Source organism: Ascaphus truei, chromosome 15, assembly GCF_040206685.1.
Source record: "Ascaphus truei isolate aAscTru1 chromosome 15, aAscTru1.hap1, whole genome shotgun sequence".
Lineage (NCBI taxonomy): Eukaryota > Metazoa > Chordata > Amphibia > Anura > Ascaphidae > Ascaphus > Ascaphus truei.
The window spans coordinates 25,863,347-25,869,683 of record NC_134497.1 but is presented as its reverse complement, the minus strand read 5'-3'; the positions used below and the strand labels follow the sequence as shown (position 1 = coordinate 25,869,683).

The 6,337-nt window shown below is 38.8% G+C and overlaps 1 protein-coding gene across 1 annotated transcript in view; it reads left to right on the top strand.

The window, feature by feature from the left end:
• Positions 1 to 6,337, top strand: part of LOC142466711 (uncharacterized) — a 97,036-nt gene that overhangs the window by 9,041 nt on the left and 81,658 nt on the right. The window lies entirely within an intron of this gene.

The window sequence follows — 6,337 nt, the reverse complement described above, 5'->3', positions numbered from 1 at the left end:
TCAATAGTGAACCACAGATTCAATCTCGCTGTCTCTCACCACTTCTCGCAGTGTGTGGGGTCCCCCACATCAACTGTGAATCTCCCACATCTTGTGTGCTTTCAGCCGGCACTCTGAATCAGCTGGGGAGTTCTCTACACAGAATGTGTCTTCCCTCCGTCTCGGCGTCTCAGCGCAATCACGGCCGGCTCGATCGCAATGCTGACATCACACTGTAGGCAGTTCTGGATACGGATCGTCTGGGTGGACAAAATTCCTCCACTCAACGGGTTTCGCCCAGTAGACACTGTTAGCGGCTTCGTCAGGAGTGTGTATTGATCGCTTCAGTGCTATATTTATAACCCTTCTAATTAATATGTTCTTAAAACTATTAGATTAAATATGGGCAATAGAAAGGTTTATATCGGCATTAATACAACTTTACACTAAACGGGGATATAATAAGAGCACCATCTAGTGTTCTCTTTACACATTTCATTTGTTCTTCACAGAATATTAAGGAGATATATATCAATCAGCATCAAATTTAATTATTGAGCCTATCAGTAGGGTAATAGCCATTAATCCAGAGGCAAATAAGAGGTTAATATAATCAATAGCTCATAGTGATAGGAAATGATCTAGGTGCTTGGCAGCAGGTACTAATATTATAAATGAGTCATGAAATATCATGTAGAATGAAGGGAATAATTAAAAAAGGGGTCCCAGCAGGGAAAGAGTGTATAGAAGGGTATATAGGGGTAGAGTCAATAATATCTTTAATTGGGATGTGGAGGGGGCCGCTCGGTACACTCTGAAAGGGTGTGTGGCTAGATAAGTACAGGATGAGGTGTCAAATACAATAAAGTAGTTAGTATAATTACAGGCATTATGATATATGTATATAACAGGCATAAACAAATATGCAAAGAGAAGGATGAGTGCTCTTTCACATAGGATTACCACATGGTTGGACACAATATACAAATAATATATCATAAAACTGATGTAAAAAACCTAGTTTCTAATACACGGACATACATGATTAGAACTATAAATCCAAAAACAGAAATCAGTGACGTCAGCATTGCGATCGAGCCGGCCGTGATTGCGCTGAGACGCCGAGACGGAGGGAAGACACATTCTGTGTAGAGAACTCCCGAGCTGATTGAGAGTGCCGGCTGAAAGCACACAAGACAGGGGAGATCCACAGTTGATGTGGGTGACCCCACACACTGCGAGAAGTGGTGAGAGACAGTGAGATCAAATCTGTGGTCCACTATTGAGTGATACATGCCTATTTTATTGGCACTATTGTACTGCACCGACACACTTTATTCGAGCAAATACCCAGTATGTACCTGGCAGATACTTGGAATGCGCCGCTCCTCACCTCTGACAAGCCCCGTTGCGTTTGCCTTCCCAGCCTGGGTTCATGCCTGGCTGACGGGCGGCTGATCTGTTAAATGATAATGATTAGGATTTAATAGGCTGCAATGCTTCGCGTGTCTACCAGATGGCATAAATTCATGAATTGTAATGCAGTATATATATATACTGTGCAGTATTGCAGCCAGCGGGAATAAAATGCTTCAATCCCTGCCTGGAAAATAACCCAATGCACTCGGGCAGAAAACAGTCACAAACCTCAATACACCCGGGTATACCCGAATTCGTGGGACTAGCCGAGCTCGAATAAAGTGTGTCGCCAGTGTAAGTGCGCCTTTTATATTTTATCATAAAGTTTTCATTTATTTTATTGATCTGTGCTATGTAGTTCTTCTTATCTCCCTTATACCTGTTGGAGCACACATCTATCCCTGTGACATTGGAGTGGAGGCGCATATCATTACCTCGTGGGATTTATTCCCTCAACGCTTTGTGATTACCTATATCTTGTGAGTAGGCTGGACGTAGAGCCAAGACCATTATCTACTAATTCCTAATGTGTTCCTATGTCTACACTTATATTGTCTGTGTCGCTGTTTTTCTTCTCTCCCATATGCTCCCCTCTGGATTTCTTGAGAAACATTCTTACGTTCTGGAACCTGTGAAGACAGGTCCCACATGAGGGTTTGAGCTGGGATTTCAGATCATTATATTACACAATCATTCACTTAATCACGGATTATTGTTTTAATATATTGTTATTTCATACTATTCACATTTGGGGTGTTCGCGCCTAATATATCACTGTCACGTACTCACTATAGTTGTTTTCTGGTGTTTGGGCTGCACGCTTTATAATTTGAATTGTTTTGTATAATGGATACCACTGGGGTTTGCTCAAATGTCTTTTCGAAAAGACTTATGAGGAGTGTTCATTTTGACACAATATCTGATGAGGAAGAAAACTTAAATGATGACACAGTAGAAAATATTATTATGAATGAATTTATTAAATTAGAAAAAATAATGATCAAAGATACTAAAAAATGGTTAGACGTAGTGTATCTAGAACAATACAGGAATTGTGGGAGAATACCAAGGGGTCTGAGAATTCTTAAGAGACCTTCATTTGATTTGGAGGATGATGAATTCCTCACAAATTGGAATAATATCCTAGATAAATGCTCACATAGGTTTATTGATTTAATCATCATGAAACAATAAACACGCCTAAAAGAGCTGGATGAATAAATTAATCTTATTAAAGAAAAACTGACCGCCCTAGAGGACACAAAGGAGTTCAGGAAAAAAGATGTGCATTACAAAAGAAATTAGATAGTCTAGACAAAGAGATTAATATTATTAAAACTAAAAAACTAAGGAGAGATGAGGAAGACTACCAGAAGGGTGGACAGAGAAGTTAGAATCATAATAGAACATATAAAAGAAATGAACACTACAACTCTAGAGGGTATGCACATAAGGGAAATTATCCTAAAAAAAGGGATGATAAAATCAATACAATTAATATAGAGAGAGAAGAGCATAAACCCCACTCAGAAGATAGGGAGAATACCCATACACCTAGAAGTGAGCCTAATGGGAGCAAAGATAGGGCTAACTATACTCCCATCAATCAGAGCAAAAGACAAAAAAGAGAAGAGGATAGAAAACATAAACAACAACAAAAAATATAAATCCCTCACAAGAAAGGAGAAAAGAGAATGAGAGTGATTGTTGCAACGCAGACAGGTTTGAGGCTTTTTTTAGGGGCAGTGGGCCCTTCTACTTTATGGGAAAAAGAGAAGAGACAAGCCCCCAACTTAAAAAGAGGAAGAACATCCGAGGAAAGAGAGGTAGAAGAAAAAGGGAGAGAACCCAAAAAGAACAGCAAATAAAAGGTGATAATATCTTTAATCTTAGTAAAGCGGTTCTGTCAGAACCACAGCTAAATGTAATTTCAAAAGGCCTATCATTTGCGCATATGAAGAGTCATAGTAATTTTGACTTGTTTATAGATGCGAATCGCTTTCTAAGAAAACTAACAATTAAAAGATATTTTTGAGGGAGAAATTTAGAACCACCTGTAAACAAACTAATACCACCAGTAGTGGAACAAGAGAGGGAATTCGTCCATTCAGGACTAACGTCCAAATCTACTTTCTTTCCCCACTTGCCAAAGGTAACCATTTGGAGGTTTTCTTTCAATGGTTACCAAAGATTTTGAAACACTAAATAGTGATAAATCTTTTTTTTTTTTAAAAAACAGAAAACTTGACCAAAGAAGAGAAAATAGCATTGAAAGAATTGATGGATAATAAGGATTTAGTCATAAAACAGGCAGACAAGGGAGGAGGGTAAGTTCTGATGGACCGAGTAAACTATGAAAGGGAGGCTTATCGGTTACTTGGGGATGCAGATAGATATGTCCAACTTTTGTCAAATCCTACTAAAAAGTATGTTGAGGAATTGAAGTGTCTCTTGGATAGGGGTAAAACTGTGGGAATACTTGAGTTTAGTCAATCCCCCAGGCAGTCCAATCATCTCGGGGATTGACTCACTCACAGCGAACCTTTCTATGTACATCGGCATATTCCTGCAGAAATATGTTATTCAACAGAAAGCTCATCTAAGGGACACTTTAGATGTACTCAACATTTTAATGAATACTAAATGGGAAGAGGCAGATGTACTAGTGACGTGTGACGTTACATCACTTTATACTGTAATTCAACACAATAAAGGGTGTGAGGCAATAAAGAACCTTCTACAGGGTGATAGAGCAATACCGGATTTACAAGTTGAGTTTATTTTTGAGAGTATTTTATTTATATTAAGTCATAACTTTTTTTGGTTTAATATTTCATTTTATTTGCAAAAGTGTGGAACGGCGATGGGGACGAGATTCGCGCCGAGCTACGCGAACCTATACATGGCAGATTGGGAGAATGACCATGTGTGGTCGAGCAGTGGGCTCGGCACCTGTCTCGTCCTCTATCGTCGTTTCATTGACGATATATTTTTCATTTGGAGAGGAGGGGAGGAGAGTCTAAATCATTTTTTAAACACTATGAGTAACAACTCACATGATTTACAATTTACCACAAAGTGGGATTACAAACAGATCAACTTTTTGGACCTGACCATTCATGTGGAAAATAAGACAGTAAAAACCAAAACATATTTTAAGGATATTGCCAAAATCAATTTCATTCTCAGGGACAGATGCCATTTACCCAGGTGGATGGATAATGTTCCATCTTGCCAACTCACCAGGGTTAAGAGGAACTGCATGGATAAGGAGCAGTTTCATATGGAGGCAGAAAAGATAAAACACAGATTCCTTGAGAAGAAATACAAGGAAAAAGTAATAAATATGGCCCTGGAAAAGGTAGACAAAACAGAGAGAAGTGAACTCCTGAAACCAAAACAAAAAAAGACTATAATTAAAAAATTTGATTTTGCATTCTTAACAGGATACAACATCGAGGCAGGGAAGATCAGAAATATTCTCACGAATCACTGGGATATCCTTAAGATGATCCAATTTTGGGTCAAAACATTCCGGACAGACCCAACTTGATTTTCAGGAAAGCCTGTAATCTTAAAAATAAGCTAATATTTGTATATTGTGTCCAATCCTATGTGAAAGAGCACTCGTCCTTCTCTTTGCATATTTGTTTATGCCTGTTATATACATATATCATAACGCCTGTAATTATACTAACTACTTTATTGTATTTGACACCTCATCCTGTACTCATCTAGCCACACACCCTTTCAGAGTGTACCGAGTGGCCCCCTCCATATCCCAATTAAAGATATTATTGACTCTACCCCTTTATACCCTTCTATACACTCTTTCCCTGCTGGGACCCTTTTTTAATAATTCCCCTCATTCTACATGATATTTCATGACTCATTGTGAATTTTAGTACCTGCTGCCAAGCACCTAGATCATTTCCTATCGTTATGATCTATTGATTATATTAACCTCTTATCTGCCTCTGGATTAATGGCTATTACCCTACTGATAGGCTCAATAATTAAATTTGATGCTGATGGATATATATCTTCTTAATATACTGTGAAGAACAAATGAAATGTGTAAAGAGAACACTACTGTAGATGGTGCATGGCTATAAATATAGCACTGTAGCGATCAATACACACTCCTGATGAAGCCGCTAACAGTGTCTACTGGGCGAAACCCATTGAGTGGAGGAATTTTGGCCACCCAGACGATCGGTTTCCAGAACTGCCTACAGTGTGACGTCAGCATTGCGATCGAGCCGGCCGTGATAGCGCTGAGATGCCGAGACTGTGGGAAGACACATTCTGTGTAGAGAACTCCCCAGCTGATTGAGAGTGCCGGCTGAAAGCACACAAGACGGGGGAGATCCACAGTTGATGTGGGTGACCCCACACACTGCAAGAAGTGGTGAGAGACAGCGCGATCAAATCTGTGGTTCACTATTGAGTGATACATGCCTATTTTATTGGCACTATTGTATATATATTTTAGTATGTGTGTGTATATATGTATATATATATATTTATATATTTTTTTTATATTTTATCATAAAGTTTTCATTTATTTTATTGATCTGTGCTATGTAGTTCTTCTTATCTCCCTTATACCTGTTGGAGCACACATCTATCCCTGTGACATTGGAGGGGAGGTGAATATCGTTACCTTGTGGGATTTATTCCCTCAACGCTCTGTGATTACTTATATCCTGTGAGTAGGCTGGACATAGAGCCAAGACCATTATCTACTAATTTCTAGTGTGCTCATACTTACCTGTGCCTTAGTACTTTCCCGAGGCCTGGCCATTACATTGTAAAACAATAGGCAAAACAGTCGCAATATGATCAATATATTTATTACATCTTTCTACGGTGAGTATGTTGTTCCAGAAATTCATTATCCCCTTTTCCATTTCATCCTTTTTTGACGGTTTCCACA